Source organism: Micromys minutus (assembly GCF_963924665.1).
Source record: "Micromys minutus genome assembly, chromosome: 10".
Taxonomy (NCBI): domain Eukaryota; kingdom Metazoa; phylum Chordata; class Mammalia; order Rodentia; family Muridae; genus Micromys; species Micromys minutus.
Window position 1 is genome coordinate 12,165,345 of NC_137979.1, and position 21,530 is coordinate 12,186,874.

At 42.7% G+C, this 21,530-nt stretch overlaps 1 protein-coding gene across 1 annotated transcript in view; it reads left to right on the forward strand.

Annotated features, from left to right (window-relative positions):
• MPRIP (myosin phosphatase Rho interacting protein) overlaps nucleotides 1–21,530 on the forward strand; it is an 85,771-nt gene that overhangs the window by 1,251 nt on the left and 62,990 nt on the right. The window lies entirely within an intron of this gene.

Genomic DNA, 21,530 nt, shown 5'->3' on the forward strand with positions numbered 1-21,530 from the left:
CTCAGGTTTCTGGTGTTGAAGATCTCTGCCCTTGTTTGCAACACTTTGGGAAAGCCCTGCACATCCTGCTCATCTTTTCCCCTAGCCCTCTTCCATTGCTCCTCAACACCTGCTTGCCAACTGCCAGTGGAGTTCCCCATGAGTTCCAGTCTAGTGCCACCTAGTTGTTGCCACTCCTTTTGGAAAGATCTGTTTAGACTGAAAACATTGCTTTGAAGTGCCCTGGTTTGGATGTTTTTAAAGCCTTTATGGGCAAGCAAGTGGGCAAGCAAGGTTTGACTTCTTTTATGGGGCAAACCAGAGTGGAGTAGTAGGGCAGGGGTTATGGCACCTTTCTCTAAGGTCAGATTTCCAATAGCCAGGAAGTAATCAGGAAGCTTAACCAGACTCTCCAAGTCTCAGTCATTGGTTTGTGAGAACACCAAGGGTCTTAGAGACCTGTCTGCTTGGGAAGAGAGATGTTATTATTTCCTCTTCTCATTTGGACCCTGTTCTGGGAAGCAGTATATGGGATATAAGGTGACTGCTTGTGACTTTCTGAGGTCTGACCTTGAACAAATCCCTTTACCTCTGTTTTAATTTCTATATCTGTAAACTGGTAATAGTGATATTGGCTTATTTCTCCCATGGTGTTATAAAAAGCAAGAAATATGTTTTATTGAGCTTCCACCCTTATAATTTAACAAACTGAAAAACCACCCATAGGACAGTCAACTTTGATTTAAGAAGTTTCTGACCTTGGCAAAGGCTGTTTTGAGGCAGGTTTGTAAGTTTCCAGGTTATTTGAAGCAACTGCCTAAAGTGTTAATTAGATATTTATGCTACACAGGGGCTGTTTTTCTGATTCTTAAATGAATGACTGGAATTTAAATGTTTGAGTCTAACTGTTAAAAAAAATTTGTTGATTATTAGTTAAACTCAAGGGATGAAGCAAATTGAAAGTATTGAACTCTTTAGTTTGTTGTTTTCTAAATGAGTCCACTTTGAAACAGGCCTGAGACCTCCAGGGCAACTGGAATAGTAAGTAGTTCCTAAAATAATGAGTAGGATTATTTGTGTGGGGAGAGATTAGCCCAGCCTTCTACCTCCTGGGATCTTTCAGGAAGAAACTGCTCTTGAAAGGAGAGCGGGGAGACTGGAGGTTCTTGCCAACAGCATTTGTCCCTGCTCTCTGTATCCGGTTCTCCCAGAGCCTTTTGCTCTCCTTATGGCTCCATTAGAAAACCTCAGCCAATTGGTTCCTGTCAGCCTCCCCCAGTCCCCTGCTTCCTGCTGCCCCTCCCGCCCAGAGCTTATTTTAGACTGTCCAAGCTGGAGGATACATCAGCCATCATCAAAGCCACCCCCTCTGTAATAGTTGAGGATGTGAGTCTAGGGAGGCGGGGACAGCTTCTGCTCTCAAGGATGTCATCTTCCCAGGAGCACACATTCTTGTAGGCCTTCTGATTTGAGCTATATTTCCTCAGCTGTTGGTTTTGTTTATTTGTTTTCCCCTAGAGAGGTAGGGAACCTCTTTCAGGCCTGCCTGTGTTGTGGCATCAAACCAGGAAGCACTTGGAGGTCAGTTAAGCTAGCCACTTCCCTTCCCTGAAGAAAACCCTGAAACTCAGATAAGGAAAAGCCTTGCAGGAGCATAGCATGGACTCCTAAGTGCCCTCTTTGTCTACAGCAGCCATCCCATGAGTACATCAGGATAGTTGAGTTTCAGAAAGTGCCTCAAAAGTGTTGTTTGGGGCCACAGAGTCCTGCTTTCCTGCCCCTGGAGTTCAGACAAATCTGTGATAAGCTAATCAGAGTTCTTGTCACCCAGATGATGCTGTGCAAGCTTGCTTGTTCTACCCCTATTCCCAGGATGACATTTTTCTTCAGTCCTCTTGTGCATTTCTCTGCATGGACCCACATATCAGTTAAACCTTTAAGAAAATATAACATTTATTTACTGTATTGTATGGGCATCCACTTGTCACCTTCCACCACCACCATGACTCAGTTCTCTTTCCATCGTGGTTCTGGGCCTTACTTCACCTGCTGAGCCATCTATCGCACTTGTCCTCACTCAGCCCTTTAAAGCCTGAACTTGGTGTTTGTATATCTGTTCCACAGTATACTTACATCTGCTTGAGAATGTTTAGAGCTCCTTTTCATGTTGTTCCATCTAAAAACATCAAAAATTGTTTTCCATATGGGCCCCTTTGGGATGAACTATAATTTAACCCATTCCCTCAGTGATAGACAGTTAAGGCTGCTGCTGAAGCTTTGCTGTTATAAATAGTGATATATCCAGCAACGTGGTTCAGCAGGTAAAAGTGCTTGTTGTGTAAGCCCAAACCCTGGTGACATGAGTTTTCTCCTGAACCCACATAAAGATAGAAGGAGACACCAAGTCTATATTTCTCCTGAGTGCTATGCACACTTCATATATACACTCATGCATGTAAACAACACACTAATTTTAAAAATTAAATAAATGCTGTCCTCTTAAAAGATTTATTTTTATTAAATTTAATTATCTGGAGGAGTGAGGGTGAGTGAATGAGAGAGAGAGGGAGAGAGAGAGAGAGATATTTCACATGTATGTGTGCATATGTGGAAGTGGAAGCCAAAGGTGTTGAATCCCCTGGAGTCGGAGTTACAAATAGTTGTCAGTTGCCTGATGTGGGTGGTGCTGGGAATTGAACTCTAGTCCTCAGGAAGAACAGCAAATACTCTGAACCCTTGGATTGTCTCTCCAACTCATTCGTATCTGTCTTAGCTTTATAGTGCTTTTCATTGGGTGTGTACGTGCAGGAATGCAAATATTTCTCTGGGGCAGATACCTAAAAGTAAAATGGTTGGGTTAACATCAAGCTCACTAAATTTCTAAAACACTGTCACATTTTCAGAAATGGACATTATCAAATGATTTCATTCTTTAATGAGTTCTGTTAAACTCTCCTTTTAAAGATTTGGTTTTTTGGTTATTTTTAATCACATATTATGTCTTAATATAGATATGTGTGTGAATGCAGGTTTGAAGCAATCTTACATAGCCCCAAGTTGTCCTTGAACTTGGTTTGGAGATGTGGCATACATTGAATTGCTGATCCTCCTGTCTTCACCTCCAAAATGCTGGGATTAAATTAATTAAATGCATAGGCATATGCCATTTTTTGTAACATTTATTGAGTTATTTTTCTTTGTCCTATGGATTGTTTTTTTGCATTGCATTGATTGCTCATTCTTACATCAGGCCTGTCCCCAGATGATCTGTAGTTTTATCAGGGTCTACAAACTCTAAAAGGTTTACTATAATTTAGTCTTTGTTGGGCCATACAGAGTCTGGAATTATGTTACTGTTATGGTACATGATGAGCTATAGATAACACATAAGCTCAATGGATGTGGTTGTATTCTGGTAAAACTTTATTAGCAAAAACAGGTAGTAGCTACCTGTCTACATTTACCTGGGAGCTATAGTTTGGTGCCTCTTCCTCCACACATACATGGCAGGTTTCTTTTTTTCCCAAGTGTCACTTGTCTCTCTGTGTGGCTATTTTTCATACAGTAGTTTTAAGATGAATGCAGTTGGGACCGGGGCCACAGATCTTAGTAGAACCAGTATAATAAAGTACAGGTGAATGCAGTTAAGTCTGTTTTCCATTATCATTTGTAATTTTACTAATTTATTAGAATTACACTTACTTAGTGTGTATGTATTGTTGGTTGGTTTACAGTTATTTTTATGCTTACTTTTTCAAATTTATTAGACTTCCTATTAGGAAAACCACAAAACTACAGGCAGAGGATCTAGAAGAGGCCATGGGGTAGTCCAGATGGATGCATAGGAGATCTTCTCTCTATGGTAGTATTAAGAACTAGAGAGGAGGAAGTTGGACAGATTTCCTGGTAGAGAAAGCCAGGGTATATTGAAGTATTCTTTATTAAAAATGTATTTATTTTCTGTATGTGAATTTCACCTGCTTGTGTATGTGTGTATACAAATGTATATACATTTGCATACCTGTTGCCTTGGGAGGCCAGAAGAGGGGGGTATCAGATCCCACTGAACTAGAGTTATAGGTAGTTGGTAGCCTTCATATAGGTGCTGGAAACAAATCTTAGATTCTCTACAAGAGCTTTTAACCTCTGAGCCATCTTTCCAGCACCAGTTATCTTTAACACAGACAGAGAAAACAAATTTGGAGTGGTTTTAGGTAGAAATTCTGAGGTAAATCTAACCTTGTGAGGGGTGTCTATACAATGTGGCTTTTTAAGGTGGAGTCATCCATCCAAAGCCAGAAAAGAATGCTGAGCTCAGTGAGGGCCGGAGTGTTCATTTGGGTGTTTGCTGAAGTTACAGATGTGAGTGGTTTACATAGAGGAGAGTAAGTGGGGAGAGACAATCTCCATTCCAGTGTAGGTAGAAAAGGGAAGCCCTGATGGAAGCAGGGAGGTAGCTTGGAGAGGGTTGCTCAGTGAGGGGCACAGGTCTCTCTTTGAAGTCCTAGTCCTTCTGGTCTGATTATGTCTGTATTAGGCCCTGACTAATCTTACTGCCATGGCTACAAGGGCTATAGGGTGGGAAGCTCTGGTTCAGAGGACCAAGCTAGGACTGTATTTCCGTCCATCTGGTCCTCTTATTTTTTTTAAAAGCTCCAGGATACAGAACTTGTCTGACAATGTTTATCTTGGGAACAATGGAGAAATGTCTTGTTCATCTTTATTTTAGACTGTTGGTAACTATATGCAATTGTTGCATGTTTGGCAGGGAATGTGACTGAAGTTCCAGATACGTAAAACCCTTACAAATAACCAAGGTCATGAGAAGATTCAGTATCATTAGTCATTAGGGAAAGCAAATGATAATCACAGTCAGAGTCTACTTCATACTCACAGGGGATAATTATAATTCTAAAACACAAAAAGCCACAATTTACTAAAAGTAGGTAAAGATCTGAAGAAATTTCAACCCCTGGGCTTTGCTGGTGGGGACAAGATGGTTGTCACTGCTATGGAAAACAGTTCAACAATTTCTCAAGTTAGATGTTAAATTATTGTGAGCCAGTAGATCCAGAAAAACTGAAAGTAGTTATTCTCTAATATTTGTACATAAATGTTCATGGCAACAGACAGTGGCCAAAAGATGACAAAAGTTTGAAGTCATGGGGCAGTGGTGACAACCTGTGGTCCATTCGGTGAACTGTATTTTTATTTAACAAGGAGACATGCTGTAACATAGGTGTACCAAGGGACCATGATGCCAAGCTAAAGACTCACACACAAGAAATCACACAGTAGGAATGATGTCTTTTTTATATTTATATATTAACTATGCACATAATAACCAGAATAAGTACATCAGTAGAAACAGAAGGCAGATTGGTGGCTGCTAGAGTCTGGGGCTTTGAAGGATGGTGGGACATTTACAGTGTTTGGTGGTTTCTAGAGTATAGACTAGGGATTGGATTTTTTTTTCCTTATAGCACCAGAAAGTAAATATTTTAGGATGGATAGGTCAACTGGCAAAATCAAGACATTTTTATAATTATTTATATAACCATTTAAAGAATGCAAAAGGGAGCTAGGCATAGTGATACATGCCAGTAAGTATTTGAGAGGTAGAGGCAAGAGGACCACAAGTTTGAGGTCAGCCTAGGTTACAGAGTAAAAACAAATAAATAAAATGTAAAAGCTGTAAAAATACTTTACAATTTTAATATGAGTGAAAAATATGTACATGTGTGTATGAGGTGGGGGGTGGGGATTAGAAGATAACTCTATGGAGCTGCTGCTCTCTGTCTAACTTTATATAGGTTTCAGGATCAAACTCAGGTCCCCAGGGCTTTTTACCCACTGAGCCATCTCACCAGCCAACCCAGTTATATTTTCTTAATCTGATATATCTAAAAACATTATCATTTCACCATGTAAAGAAGTTTGAATGTGTATTTCACCTTCTGGTGAGATTCGGTTCATACATCCACCTTGGTGCCTTAGCTATGCATAGCTGCTGCCCAGCAGTTCTGGCCACAGCTAGGCTTTCCAGGTTCTTCCATAGACTCAGGCATGGCATGTGGGAAGAAGGCCTTATCTTCACTCATCTCATTGTTAGTCTCAAGAAAGCTCTGGGCTAGTAGCCCTTGTATTACTCTTTTCTTACCTGTTACCTGTCTGGGCCCTTTCTCTTGCCCTTAGTGTCTTCCTGCCAACTTTGGGAAGTATTTTTCTATGAATATCATTTTCTTTAGTAATTAATTCCCTTTTGATATATTCAGAAACTCTCTGTGGGTTCTGACCCCACCCTTGTTAGAGGCAAAGTTTGGTGGCAGAAGGCAGGAGAATTCTGTCCATAGCCCAGATTGTCTGTAGGTTGGCCTCTTGGGAAGCTAGTGAGTTCTGGAGCAGGCCCGAGTATGCCATCGGTCTCTGTGCAGCACACAGTTGCAAGCCATTTGACAACTGAGACAGTGTCTCCTGAAGCTTCTTTAATCTTTGATCTCCCAGTGTTTGGCAGTTGGCTCTTAGTTTGCTTCCCTGGGCTGAAATTTCCTTCAAAGTTAATTTTCCCTAGCCATGCAGGACATTGGTTCAGAGCTGTGTTCTCTTTGCAGAGGTGTGCAGGGTGACCCAGAAATTTGACTTGAGGCCTTTGATCTGTGGAGTGGACACCTGCCTTCTGCTCATTGGGAAGACATGCTATTGGACTTGTGTAGACCCTGAGTACCCCCTACATGATCATCAATGTTCTAAAGCATACTGATGGCCTTTCCTGTGGGCAGAAGCCTTGTCTTGAGCCTTCTTGTGACTACCAGAACCCTGTGCTATTTTAATGAAATCAAGGCATTTGATTTGAATATTTGCATCTATCTATCTATCTATCTATCTATCTATCTATCTATCTATCTATCTATTTATCTACTTACCTTGTTTATTTGAGACAAAGTCTCTCTGTGTAGCTCTGACTGGCCTGGAACTCTACTGTATAGACAAGGCTAGCTTCAGACTCACAGATATCCACTTGTCTCTGCTTCCTGAGTGCTGGGATTAATGGTGTGTACCACCTAACCAGTTTGAGTGTTTATCTTTAAGTGGTTCCCAAGCTGCTTAATTTTTTTAAATTTATTATATTTTATTTGCATGCAGTGTGTATGTGTGTGTGCATGCATGCATCTGTACAATGATTTGTAATACTCAGCCTCAGACAGAAAACAAGTCTTTCTTTATCCTGAGAACAAACTCCAGGCTTCCCTTTTTCCATCTTCATGACATGGTTGGCCCAGTTGGATAGTTTCAGACTTCCAGTAAGCCCCAGACTTTCACTAAAGCACAGCTCCATATGATACTGGCTAAGGTTCTGGATGACAGAGGATCTTAGGTCATCCCTGGGGGTCTAAGGGGTGATTTGAAAACTCTGCCCCACATTTTGTGCTGTTCCAGTTTCAGTAGTTGAAGCAGTTTCCCAGCAGTGGACCTGCCACTGCCCTCTCATCTACTCCCACAGTGTTCTCTTCTGGAGAAGGTGGGGAGAGCCAGTTGGTTGATTTGCTGGTGTTTTGTCTCTAGAGACTGGAACTGGAATCTTCCAAACCACTCACTCGTTTTTCTCAGTCAAGGTCACCCTAGTTCACATGAAACCACAGTTTGGCTTTGCCTGGGGCTTTTCTAGCTTGGTCTTCACGTGGCCTTGGTGAGTTAAGCTTGTAATGGACCTACATATTTGGCTCTGCATCTACTTTATCCCTGTCCCAGCCTGAACATGTTTGATTACCTGTCAGATTCATAATTCTATAAGGTCCAAGAGACTAGAGGACAGCTTGGCTGGTGGCACCCTGACTCCCAGGAAGAAAAAGGTACTGCTCATGGTCATCAAGTTGATCCACGTGGAAGCTGAGACACAGAATTTAGGTCCTTGTGACTCCTATGCCATTCCAGCATGGGCTATGAACTCACTTTCCACAATTCAGGAGGGCTATCTTGACATATAAATTTGGCATTTATCTTTTGTCTGACTTGGGCAGTTCTGATGTCAGGAGTTGGTATGTTATAGAATAAATCATAGTGCTAAGAAAGAGGGGCCTGTCCCTTCCCTACCCCTTCAACCCTGTTAAGTAAATGAATTAATTATCTTTGCTTAATAGATGGAGTAGCTAAGAGCAGTGAGATTTTGTGCCTAGGTTGCAGGAAGGTTAGTGTGGGCTTTTCCAGGATTTTATTTGGCCTCCTTGCCCTTGGTAAATTAACCTGGTATCAGAGAGAGATTCCCTAGTTCAGGAGTATTTATAGGTTTTACAGGGGATGTGTGTGCAGAATGTGTGTCTTCATCTTCTGTAGCTATGATGAACTGCATGTCTCCCAAACAGGCTATTGGCCTGTGGTAATGGCCACACCTTTAGCATATCTATGAACAGGAGTCACTGTTTTGTTTCGTTTTTTTTTTTCCCCCTGAAAGAATTCAGAATTGGGAAATAACCATGTCCTTGATCTTCACTGGCTCTGGTTTAACAGACAAACTGGCTCCTTGGTACACTCTGTGCATGTGATTTCTTACCTTCTTATTCTTACCCTGGCTGAAGGGGCCGTGTGAAATGGGAACAGCTGCTCAGAGCCTCAGTGGAGTAGAGAAAGGGGTCATTTTCAAGGTTCCCTGATTTATACTGTGAGCTTTGTTGTTAGGACTAGGGAAGACACTGGGGCATGAGAGCCTTGGGACCCTGTGAGGTCAAGATATCTGCCTGGTTTCCACTTTGAGGATGTGCTGTGACCTAGAAATCTGACAGCTGCACTTTTCCATTTTGGTGTGCCACATAAGATAGATAGTTAAAATAGTAGTGAGCAAGCTTTCGGCTTAGGTTTGGTTCACATCCAACATTTTTCCTATGGATTAATAGGTTAAGTATCTATTCCCTCATCAGAAACTTAGGGCTTTTTTAAGCTCATAACTACAAGATACATGTAAAACTCTCAGTAACTACAGGGGTACAGGAGGGGCTGAGCTCATAAATACCAGGTAGAACAGGCACTCAGTAAACAGGATGTTTTGCAAACGCTGAACATGGAGTACAGATTGAACATGTGGGACATAGGCCCTGCCCTTGGAGTATACTCACTTATCACTCTGTCTTTTCTACTTAACTGTGTCACTCAGCCTGTCCTTATATTCAGTATCCTCCTGCTTCAGTAGCTTGAATCTTGGGATTACTGGTGTATGCCACCATACCTGGTTCATCTGCCCTGAGTGTCTTCTTGACTGGGCTTGGCTGTCTAAGCAGATGCCATAAAGGGATGGAGCTAAACAGGGTGGGATATTTTGCTGGATAGTTTATGTCAACTTGTCCTAAGCTAAAGTCATCTGAGAGCAGGGACCCTCAAGAAAATGCCTCCATGAGATCAGGTTGTAGGCAGTCCTGTAGGGCATTCTCTTAATTAGTGATTGGTAGAGGAGGATGCAGCCCAATGTGGGTGGGGGCCATTCCCAGGCGGGTGGTCCTGGGTTCCATAAGAAAGTAATCTGAGCACGCCATGGAGAGCAAGCCAGTAAGCAGCACCCCTCTGTGGCCTCTGCATCAGCTCCTGCTTCCAGGTTCCTGCCCTGTTTGAATTCCGTCAGTGAATTCAAAAGTGATATGAAAGTGTAAGCCAAACATATCCTTTCCTCCTCAACTTACATTTTTGATATGGGGTGTTTCATTGAAGCAATAGAAACTGTAACTACAGAGAGGTTAAGGCTGGAGGGACTTGCTTGGACTTCATACTAAAGCTGTGATTGAGAGAAGGAACACAGATAACAGATATCTGTGACCTTTCAAGAGAGCTAATCCTCAAGTCTGTCCTGTCTCCCAGCCCACCAATGGTGAGCCCCTGGACCCCAATGTTTTTCTTAGCTGTTCTGTACCTCTGGTGCTGTTTTCACACTGGCCGGGAGAGATCAACAGGTTCTGCTCAGTCTTGTTTGTGTAGGTTTGGTTTCTAGAAGATGGCAATATGAGGATTGAACTGGTTCACAGACTTTTTAGAATACAGGAAGTGAAAGGAACAGGTGTCATCAACTGAGATTTCCACCTTGGGCTGTCTGAGTTCTCTTCTTGTAGAAAGTGGGTAGCTAACACAGGAGGGAGATGCAAAAGAACCTATGCTCATCTATGCCATGTCCCCAGTATCAGCTACACAGTTGCCTTTTAAGTGCCAGGTAAAATGCTAAAGTAGGTAGAGGACAGCCCAGAACTGCTGGCTGGTCAAGAAATCTGGCCAGGGTGCATTATAGCCCCTGGTCTCCAGCATTAATTAGTCCCTCAGCTAGCACATTGTTTTTGCCGTCAGGGCTCTTTTAGATGTCTGGCCATATGGAATGGAAACTACTGAAGGCTCTTCCCAAAGGGACATGTCACCTGGGCAGACAGGCCTTCTACTTTCCAGTGTATATCTGCCTTCCTGCCTGGAAGCTTGTGAGTCCTCTCTGTGGACCGTGGTTAGCTGGTAGCACATGGCCATCCATGGGGCACAGGTGTTTCTGGTTTGATATTACAGGGGTATCAGCTTGCTCTGGAGTATGTCTCTCTCCATGGTATTCATAGCTGACAGAAACTTTTGTTTCAGGCCACTGTTAACTCTTTCATATTCACAACATTCTTATAGGTGAAGGGATAAAGGACTAGGTGTGGAGAAGTCCTGTAACTTGTTGGGAAGAACTATGCTAAAGCAAAGACCAGCTCCCATTCTCCTGGATAGATGCAGATTAGCTGTCTGCCAAGTGGGCAGGCAGGCTAGAGGACCCAGTCTGGGCTGTCCTTGTTTAAGTGTGCTATCTCATGTCTGTCTTTCCGTCATGCTTCTGACCTGGTTTTGTTTTGGTTTTTTTTTTTTCCAGAAAATTTAACAGGTTTATTTATAATTGTTATAAAGTTGAACTGTTGAAATGTGTTCACTGAAACATTTTGCTTGCATTAATGCTTTACATCTTGCATTTATATTAAAAATTCACACACAAATGAACGTGGAGAAACTGCCAATACCTGATTCTGTCCCCTATGTTTCCACTCACAATCATATACTTAGGTACCTTTGACCCCATGGAAAAAATATCTAACATTCAGAACTACTGATAACAGGAAGAGGAAAAAAATTTTTTGAGAATGAAATGTTTCCCCTCATAGTGGACTCTTAAGCACCTTCCCCGTGTATGCGGCGTGCTTTGTTTTGTTTTTAATGAGAAGGGTGGCTCTGCATTTAACTGGTCATGACTTCTGTACAGAGCTGCTGCCTAGAGGCTGTCTGACATGTTTATCATTCTCCCCTCTCCCACAAATGGCATCATACTCTTTTAACAGTCTTGCAGCCATGAACAGGCTGTTAGGGAAGAGGCTTTTAATAGCAGCCCTCTACCCCCAGCAGGGCCTAGGCTTGTTGGACTCTCTTAGGCTAGTTAGAACAGAGGGGAGGAGGTATAGCCCATATCTGTAGGCCTGTCTGCTTGTGCCAAGGGTGTAGGATCTGTTGTATTTTTGTCTTTGTTCTTTAAGATGTAATTCATATAACATAAAATTAGCCACTTGAATGTTGAATTTAACACATTCACAGTGCTGTGAAAACACTACCATGTTCCAGTTGAAGTTTTCTGCACCCCAGAACACCTCATAACTGTTAAGCCATCCTGCATCCTACTTCTTGTCCCCAGCTGCTTTGAATATACTTTGAATCTACTTTCTTGCACTATAGGAATTTCATAAAATGGAGTTATGGAACCTGTGACCTTTAATCTGGGTTCTTTCACTCAACAAATATTCTAATAGTTTCTCTGTCTTGAGTACTATTTAGAATTTCATTCATCTTTTTTCATAGTTTATAGTATTTCAGGGTATGACTGCACTACATTTTGTTGATTTATTCCCCAGTTAATGGCATCTGGGTCATCCCTACCCTTTGTCAAATGGAGTAGTGTTACTGTGAATATTTGTATACAGACTTTTGTTTAAGTGTCTATTGTCACTTTTTCAGTGGAGACCTTAGGGTAGGATCTCTGGACTGCTGCATTTCTGCTACTGGGCTGGATTTGAATCAGCCCCTGGGGCCAGATGCTGACCTGTCATGTAACAGAGCCATGGAGCTGCCTAGAGCCCAGTGGGATGCTGGCTTTAAGTACAGTGAACTCCAGGTACTGGTGCAAGGGCCATGCTGTCTCAGGAGTCTTGAGATTTCCACTCTTTCTACCCTTTCATCTCACTTGAGCTGCTGAACTGAAAAATAAGAAAAAAATAAAAATAAAAACAAACAAAGACAGCTGTAGGGACTGTTGGCAAGAGAGTGCAAGGGTATAGGACTGGAGTGTGAGGTTATTGGGGGCTGCTGGAAGGGACTCATGTTGCCTAGAATTGCGCCTCAGATGATCTTGGGATTTGTTGGAGAGGAAAGATTTTCTCAGTCCTGTTGGCCTACAGTATTACAGTTTTTATTTGTTTTGTTTTTCTTTTATTACTTTTGAAACAAAACATAGAACTTTGAGACTAGCTTGATGGCCTACACTGTTGGCCTTAGCACTAAGGAAGCTAAGGCTGGAGAATGATGAGTTCAAAACCAGGGCAAATGGAACCTTAGTGTGTGTGAAAAAAATGTGTCTCATGGGTCCTTAAAAGAATACTATAATTGCTGATCTAACTCAAGGTGATCTGTTTGCAAAAGAGTCCACATGCCTCGGAGTGATGATCCTGCCACGAAGAATGTAGTGTAGATAGAGACAGGGCAACAGAGACAGTGAGTGAGTGCATGTTTGGCAGAGGGTGCCAGGGATGAAGAGCAGGAGTAGTCACAGATTTTATGGACACTACCTGCTCTTGCCACCAGCCTGCTCTGGATTGATTCATACTTCCAAAGCTCCTAGGCACTTAATGAAGCACAGGTGAAGGACTTCCTGTGAAAACAGACTTCTGAGATATGAGTGTGCTTTGGGGCTGCAGGCTGGGTGACCTCAGGTGCTGGGGATGTCCTGGGGTCTGGAGCCATATGCAGTCTGGAATATTTAGTGGGACAATCTCTCCTCATTGGCTTTGCAGCTGACTTCACTCTCCATCTTTCCTGGAATTGGATTTTAGGTAACTCCTAAATAAAGCCAGACACAACAGACATCCTGTATGATTCCATACATATGTGATCCCAGAATAGGCGGATCCATATAGACACTAAGTAGACTAGTAGTTGCCACGGGCTGGAAGAGATAGCTGGTTTGGAGAGTGGCAGCTAAAGAGCTTAGGTCTCCTTTGGGGGATGATGACAGTGTTCTCATTGGTAATAGCAGTACAGTTCTGTGTTGAGTGGTACACTTTAAATAGGTAACTTATATGCAATGTACTTCTAACTCCAAACAATGATTACAAGAATGTATCTAGTTACTACCTCTAACTCACTTAATGTTTGGGTCCACAGTATCTCTTTGTCAAATCATCACAGATAGCCTCTTACTACAATATAAGTTTTTTTTTTTTTTTTTTTTTTTAAATGATGTGGAATTTTCTCAAGTAACTAGTCTATCTCCCACTCAGTGCCAGGTTCTACCCATTCATGACTAATCAGCATCAGGTAATGGAACTGTTTGTTGGGGGATGGGATTGCCCATAAGGGCCAGGATAAGCAAGCACCTTTACAGTAGGTAGGTTTGAGTCATGATGTTAAGGAGTTTGGGGTGCTTGGTGTATTTGTAGTCTAGGATGCTATCAAGAGGTCAGAGAGTTTATCAGACAGGACCTAGGACAACTGTATTTGACATATCTTTCTCCCCATCTTCCTGCCAGTTCTGTCTCACAGTTCCTACCAAAGTGAAGTTAACATTCCCCAACCCATTCTTGTACTTTTAGGGTCCTGTGGTCATGGCAGCAGCCTGCTTTTCCACACACAGCATGTGTGCATTAACAGCCTTCAGACATCATTAGTACCCCATTGGCTCACCAGTTGTTTGCTTTGTTTTTTACTTCTGCCCTGTGCTGTTCTTGAGCTGCCAGAAGAGGAGAATTGGATGGTCATGGTGGTCTGGTCCATACCTGTAATCCCAACCTTCAAGAGTCTGAGGCAGGAGAATCACCAGGAGTTTGAGGCCAGCAAGGGTTTCAGAGTAGGAACATCTCTTCTTTCAAAAAAAAAAAAAAAAGAAAGAAAGAAAAAAAAAAAGAAAAAAGAAAAAACTGAAAAGAGAACTTGGGGAGGTGTCTCAGTGGTTAAGAGCACTGGCTGCTTTTTTAGAGGACCTGAGTTCTGATCACAGCAACGACATGCTGGTAACTGTTTGTAACTTTAGGTTCAAGAGTTCAACAACCTCTGTTTTTCTTAGGTACTACATGCATGTGGTACACATACATACATAAAAAGCACTCATATGCATGAATAAATCTCTTTTTTTGGTTGTTTTGTTTTGTTCTTTGGGTTTTTTTGACAGGGTTACTCCATGTAGCCCTGGCTGTCCTGGAATTTCACTCTGTAGACCTCTACCTCCTGAATGTTGGGATTAAGGATATATGTCACCACACCCAGGCACATAAATAAATCTTTTAAAAGGGGGCTGGGGGGAGATAGGTGAGACAGTCTGTCTGAGGGTGTATTTCTCCTGGGATATATTTGTTGCCCCAGCATGACCTGGACCATGGCCTTATGTCTCATGCATGCCTACTCAGCTTTGTATAGATTCAGATTCTGCCTCCCATTTCTGAAGTCTTCCTTGTTCCCTCCCATGGAAGTCTCCTAAGTGACCCTCTGCTCTCATACCAGTCCCTCTTGTATACCTTGAATTACTTTGTTCCCTTGACACTAATGCTTGCACATGCCGCAGTGAGCTGTGTCTTGGCTTTGGCAGTAAATGTTAGTGACTGAGACCGCTTGGAGGAGATGAGCAGGTTGCTGTGAGATAAGGATGGACGTGGCTGAGTTCTGGGGCCTGAGTTCTTGATGTTACTCCTGAAAGCTTCTCTGGGTGATAACTCTAGGTATCCTCTGCAGGAAGCTCTGAAATAGACAGCTTGGTCCAGTTTTCCAGAGTGGGATGTATATGCTCCTTGGATGGCTTTGCAAAGGCGAGGAACATTCCTTTTGGAGAAGAGCTCACATCCTCAGTTAGTGGTCCAAACTTGACACTGGCCATGCTAGTGTTGGCTGGCTCTATGCAAAGGGTGGTTTGCACTTGGTTCATACCCCAGTGCCAGATATGGGGCCCATGAAAGCCTTGATCTGAGCCTTGTCCTAAAACTCTGAGTTGGAAACAGACCTGTGCTGGGCAGGACAGGATCCACAGAACCTGCCTTGTACTTGTGTCCGCCTTCACCTCCAGGAGTGAGCTATCCAGTGGGTGAAGGCTATGGTGTGGAGCCTGTTGGTTTTGGCTTCAGCTCTGCTTCTGCCACTTCCTAGTTCTATGGTCTCAGAAAGGCCATAATGATCACTGTGTGCCAGTTTTAGCCTGTGAAAAATTGTGGCAGTTGATACGTTTGCTGTGAAAATTTTTGTTTTAAATATTTATTCATTTATATATATGAGTACACAGTAGCTGTCTTCAGACACACCAGAAGAGGGCATCGGATCCCATTACAGATGGTTGTGAACTACCATGTGGTTGCTGGGAATTGAACTCATGACTTTTGGAAGAACAGTCAGTGCTCTTAACCACTGAGCCATCTCTCCAGCCCCATGAAAGTTTTTTATATTGCAGGATTCTATAGTCCCTGGGATAGTGGCAGGGTAGCCAGTGATGACAGGAACTGGCGTTGGGAGGGGAAAAGTAGCCATAATTGCATGGCTGTGAAGCAGTAGGGTAGTATCTTTTGTGGGTCAAGGCCTTAGACAGCAATTCCAAGTTTTGGTATGCCTTGGTATAAATTTGTATCCTTTTGGATACTATCCATTCCTGTCCCACAGTGTCTCTGGCAAGTTAGTTTTCCTTTCCAGACACCATTGGAGGTATGTGTTATCCTCATTGGCAGAGACAGATATGTTCACAACTCTGGCCCAGAGTCTTTTCACCACAGGCACATGGGTTTAGAACCATCTAGCCCTCCTACCATCCATCATGGCAGCCACAGGTCACAATGAAGACTTGACCGAGTAAGGCCCCAGCCAGGATTTAATAAGTGCTCCTGTCCCTGTCTTGCTCAGAAAACCCAGGTGACCTGGAAAGGGTCTTTGATTTACAAAACTTATAAAATTGGCCAAATAACTACTACTCAGGCATCATGGGGGGGGGGCAGCACAGAAAATTTTGAACAGTGTGGTACTCTGGGTGTGACATTGTCTTCACAGAAGGTCCATAGAACCAAGAACCAGCCTCCAGACTTCACCATGGGTCAGCTACACTTTCCATACAACTTGCTCTTATATCCTTTGGTAATACTGCCACCTACCACAAGTCTTTGCTCCAAATTCACCCCATAGTTAGTATCTTGTTCTCATAATTAGATGTCTTTCAGAACTGCATGGGTTGTTTTGTTTTGTTTCCTAGTAAGGAATATAGATGGGTACTGCCTAGAACCCAGGTATAGAGTGCTTTGCTTGGCCATTTCTATCCTTTTCCACTTCAGGACTCCTTTTCTAGAGGCCCTGGTTGAGTTTAACACCAGATGTATGCTGAGTACATATGTCCTGAGGTAGATGAACCTAGTCTTCAGCCACCTATAATTGTGTACTGACCCATGGTTGCTTCATATGCGATAAGTCTTTGTTTTCTAAATGAGAAGGGAGGATAACCAAGTAGTAGCAAAAGTCAGTTCAAGGTCATCCTAAGCTACATAGGAAAGTCCAGACCAGTCTGGGCTATACAAGACTCTTGTGCCTTTATTTAAGGGAAGGAGGAGGAGGAGGAGCAAAAGGAAAAAGAGAAGGAGGAGGTGATGGTGGTGGTGATGCTTTCAGGAGCTCACAAAATGGCTCACTGGGTAAAGGCACTTGCTGCCAAGACTGAGATCCAAGTTTGATCCCTGGGACTTACACGGTAGAAGAGAACTGACTCCTACAAATTATTCAAGTTGTCTTCTGACCTATACATGCATGTCCACTTGAAATGTTAAAGGTATTGAAGGAGTGAGCATATCCTTGTATCTGTGTTATTAGAGATGAAACCGAACTCTGAGATTCTGCTTTACCTTCTACCACATAGTGAGGAAGTCATGGAGCCAGGGTTGATCTTGGGCCTCTCTGGCCAGGATCCCTGCATAACTATAACTGTCAGCCTTGGTCTGTATAGAGAGTACTAGAGTTTGTTAACCATCGCTGTGAACTATCCACTCTGTTTGCCACTTTATTCTTCCCTTTAAATGATATTGAAAGGCCAGGCATGGTGGTACACACCTTTAATCCTGTCACTCACCAATAAAAGGCAGGCAGATATCTTAGGGAATTCCAGTCCACCAGGGCTGAGTAGTGAGACCATGTCTCAAAAACACACAAACAACCCCCAAAACCAACAACAAATTGATAGGTACTGTGTATTAGTATTCATATGGAATCTTAAAAAAATAAAATAAAAAAGAGGATGTAATAAGAACTGGGGCAAGAAATGTACCTCAGTTGATGAATTGCTTGTCAGTGTAGGTTGGATTTCCAGTACCACTTCTTAAAAAAAAATTACCTTATAAAACATCTCGAATATTTATTTGTGGTCCCAGCACCAGCAGTTATTCAGCAGTGTTTTCTTGTTGACTACTGTGTCAGCAGTTTCATAGCTATAATAAAATACCTGAAATACTCAACTTATAAAGAGAAGAGTTTGTTCCAGCTCATTTATGGTTGAGCAGTCTCATTGCTTTAGAACCTGTGATGAGAAAGCAGGCCATACAGGAACATGTGAAACACAGTCACTTTCCTCACGGTCAGGACATTGAAGCAGAACAAGGAGGGACTCAGGGTCCTACTGCCCCCTTTGTGGGCATATTTCCAATGACCTAAGAACCTACCACTTGAAGGTTCCATAATCTTCCAATAATACTTCTCTGTGACTTTATATAGGCCTTTGAGAACATTCAGGATCCAGACCCCATCATTATCTGTTCTGGCATATTTTATAAGCACCTTCACATCCTACCCATCTGTAGTCTCCTTCAGTAAACTCTTGAGAAAGGCTGTTGGGAGGTTTTACCAAACATCTCCAGAGGGTACTATGCAAGAAGTGCTGGCCCTGTGCATTGGTGTGGGTCACAGAAGAAATGATTGTGTAGTGTGTATGTACTTTCATGGAGTCTTTTGGGCAATGTGTTCCTCTCTAACGACCACAGAGAGGGCCTTGCTTTGCTTTGTGTTGTGTCTGTAGCTCACTGTCCATAGAATAATTGCACTGTCAGCACCCAGTGTCCTGTTTCTTGCCTCATGTTACCACATGCTGCAGTCTGAGAATGCCAACATTTTCCATATTTTTGGCAGCATGGTGTACACAGTAGCACTATTGTAATTTCATCTGCGTATGTGTTGTCTTCTTGGTACTGAATGCTGACCAGTTTCATCCTTGTGGCCTGAGGGCATAGGGTGGGAAAATTGGAGGTTCAGCTTGACAATATTCCAGGAAGGCCTTATCAGTAATAGTCCTAACATACCTGGGGAGCAGTTTCATTTCTAGCATAGTGTTACTAACCAGAACAAGATATCCCAGGAATCATCTATCTATGTGTTTGCTTTCATCCCCTAGAGCTTAGCTCTAGACTAGGCTGGGCTAGGGTTGGATTGGATTTCTGTTTCTACAATGCTGTTGTAAGAAAAGAAGCAGGGCTGGTAGGGTTTGGGAGATAGGACCTCAGAGGAAGCAGATGCTGCTACAGGGTTAGTTCTTTCTGAGCATCCTTCTGTTTAAGGCCAAATTCTCAAGTATCTGGAAAGGAGCTTAGGAGAGGGTTCTCCTCCTCCTCCTCCTCATCATCATCATCATCATCATCATCATCATCATCATCATCATCATCATCATCATCATCATCTTCCTCCTCCTCTTTTCCTTCTCCTCCTTCTCTTCCTCCTTTTTATTTTTCCTCCCCCTTTTCTCCCCCTTCTTCCTCTTCCTTCTCTTCCTCTTCCTTCTCCTCTTCTTCCGCCTCCTCCTTCTTTGTTTTGCTTTTCAGTATAGGGTTTCTCTGTGTAGCCTTGGCTGTCTTAGAACTAACTAGCCTGGAACTCAAAGAGATCTTCCTGTCTCTATCTCACAAGTACTGGGATTTAAGGTGTGTGTATCACCACCTCTTGGCAAGCAGAGGATTCTTTAAGAGGTGGAGAAAAGCTCTGTAATTATGGATCAGCCCAGCAAATAATATACTCCAAAAGTAGTTGACCTAAAGTAGTCATAGGACTTCGTGTTCCCCAGAGGTATGCTGTCTTGAGGGGGGCAGCACGTGGGATGGTGTCATCCTTCCCTTTGGAATGGCACCAGCCCTGGAGGTCTTGGGAGTGGTGGCTTCATGGATTGTTTGGATGCTACCCTTACAGTCCCACTTTCTCATTTCATGCCCACCTGTCTTCTGAGAGAGAGGATTTGTCCTAGGGAGCAAGAAACCTGGTAGGAATCCTGTCACCAACAGTATTCCTCTCCATGCTCTTTAAGCCAGAGAGGCCATGTGAAGGCAGAGTCAAACTTGTTCATTCTGAGTTTCTTGAGGCTGGTTGTGTGATAGGGTGGCAGCATCCAGAAGCCAGACTATGCCTAAAAAGTATTTATTTAGTAGCTTAATTGTACTTTATGAACCAGATTTAGAGTATTGGCTTGTACCCTTTGCCTCACCCATTTGATCTTGGAAACATTTGGTCTCCTAGTTCAATCAAGATTGACTCTAGGAAGATAGTTAAGAGATGTGTCATCATAAAGTAGAAAGGCCTGTAAGGTGGAGCATGTGAGCTTGTGACTCTCACAGGCAATACTACCTGGGCCAGTGGCTCTAGGCTGAGGATCTTGAAGACTGACTCTAGTCCTTTCTGACTACAACCATAGGCTCTGGGGCTATCGCAGGTTCTTGCTAGTGTTCCATACCTGTGTGTGAATACAGTGGAAGAGACTTTTAAAAACAGTAGATTTGGCTTTGTGAAGGTTTTGATTCTTACTTCATTGCAATTTTAATTTTGTTTTTTTAAGACATGGCCTCACAGTGTATCTCTGGCTGACCTGGATCTTACTCTATAGACTCAGGTATCCTGGAACTCACTGAGATCTAACTACCTCTCTATCCCGAGTGCTGGAATTAGACATATGTCACCGTGCCTAACAATCTTATTTTAGTTAAACTTTTTATACCAAGATCATTGTAGGTTATCCTGCAGCTATAAGGTGACATGGCGATCCTGGTACCTTACCCAGTCCTCCGCCATGATACCCCACACAGCACAGAGGGGTTGGATGAGTGTATATGTCAAAGCAGTTGCTGAAGCTGGTGTAGACAGGAGCTTCACAGTTTCTCAGCCATGCCTTCATCTGCAACCACAACCCCCGTCTGCTCCTCACCTAAGCAGTTCAATTCTAGCTTCCTCTAGATTTCTCAGGGAGGTTTGTGAGTGGAATCTCACAGCATGTCACCTGTGGGATAGTCTCTTCACTTCGTCACCTCTGGCAGCCCAGAGAACTGTGTATGAGTGCAGATCGTTTCATTTCATTTCTAACTGCAGGTCTTCTGGTCTGCTGCCATCATTTGTGTGTAGCTTTTGTGTTACAACTTCCCATTTCTTTGGAGTAAAAGATACAGGGTATAGTTCCTGGTGAGACGGTAGCTTCATATTTAGTTCATAAGAAACCTCCACATGGATTCTCAGTGATATTGTATGAATGCACACTTACTCTATGTCTTTGGCAGCATTTAAAGTCTGTATAAATATACATATATAATTCAGATGAACTTTGACTTTCTGGGCTGACATTGATTCCTCTGAGAGCCAAAGACCCCAACAAAATCCCCAACACCAGCATGAGAAGCCAACTTTTGAATTGTCAAGGTTGTCCAAAACATTGCAGGCTACTGACCTTGATTATGTCCCAGAGATGAATGTTAAGTCTCCTTTGCTTAATTCACCATGTACTTCAAATATAAGGCCCCTGAGCTGGAACTGACCTGAATGCTTCCTCCCTGAGAGAACTAGCTTCCATGGTACCAGGAAACCCATGCAGGCATCCAAAGGAAGGAGGCAACCACCTGCGATGCCTATGAACCACAACATGCCTATGAACATGGCACAATAGCCAGTGGCAAGAATATATTATAACCAAGAGGCTTCATCCCAGAAAGGCAAGGTTTATTTGACATATGTAAATCAATAAAGGTAATGCACCATATAAACAAATCAAAGGGAAAAAAAGTATCATTGTTTTAGTCAATGCTAAAAAGACATCTGGCAAAATTCACTATGCCTTCATGAAAGAAGTTCTAGAAACTTTATGAGTAGATGGGACATACTTCAAAATAATAAAGTTTATATACAACAAACCTATAGAAAATATTATAGTAAATGGAGACTTACTTAGGGTGTTTCTTTTAAAGTTGGGAAGGAGACAAATATAATCACTCTCTCCTTTCTCATCCCTAGCGCTTGAGATCCTAGCATAGCCATTAGGAAAGAGAAAGACATAAAGG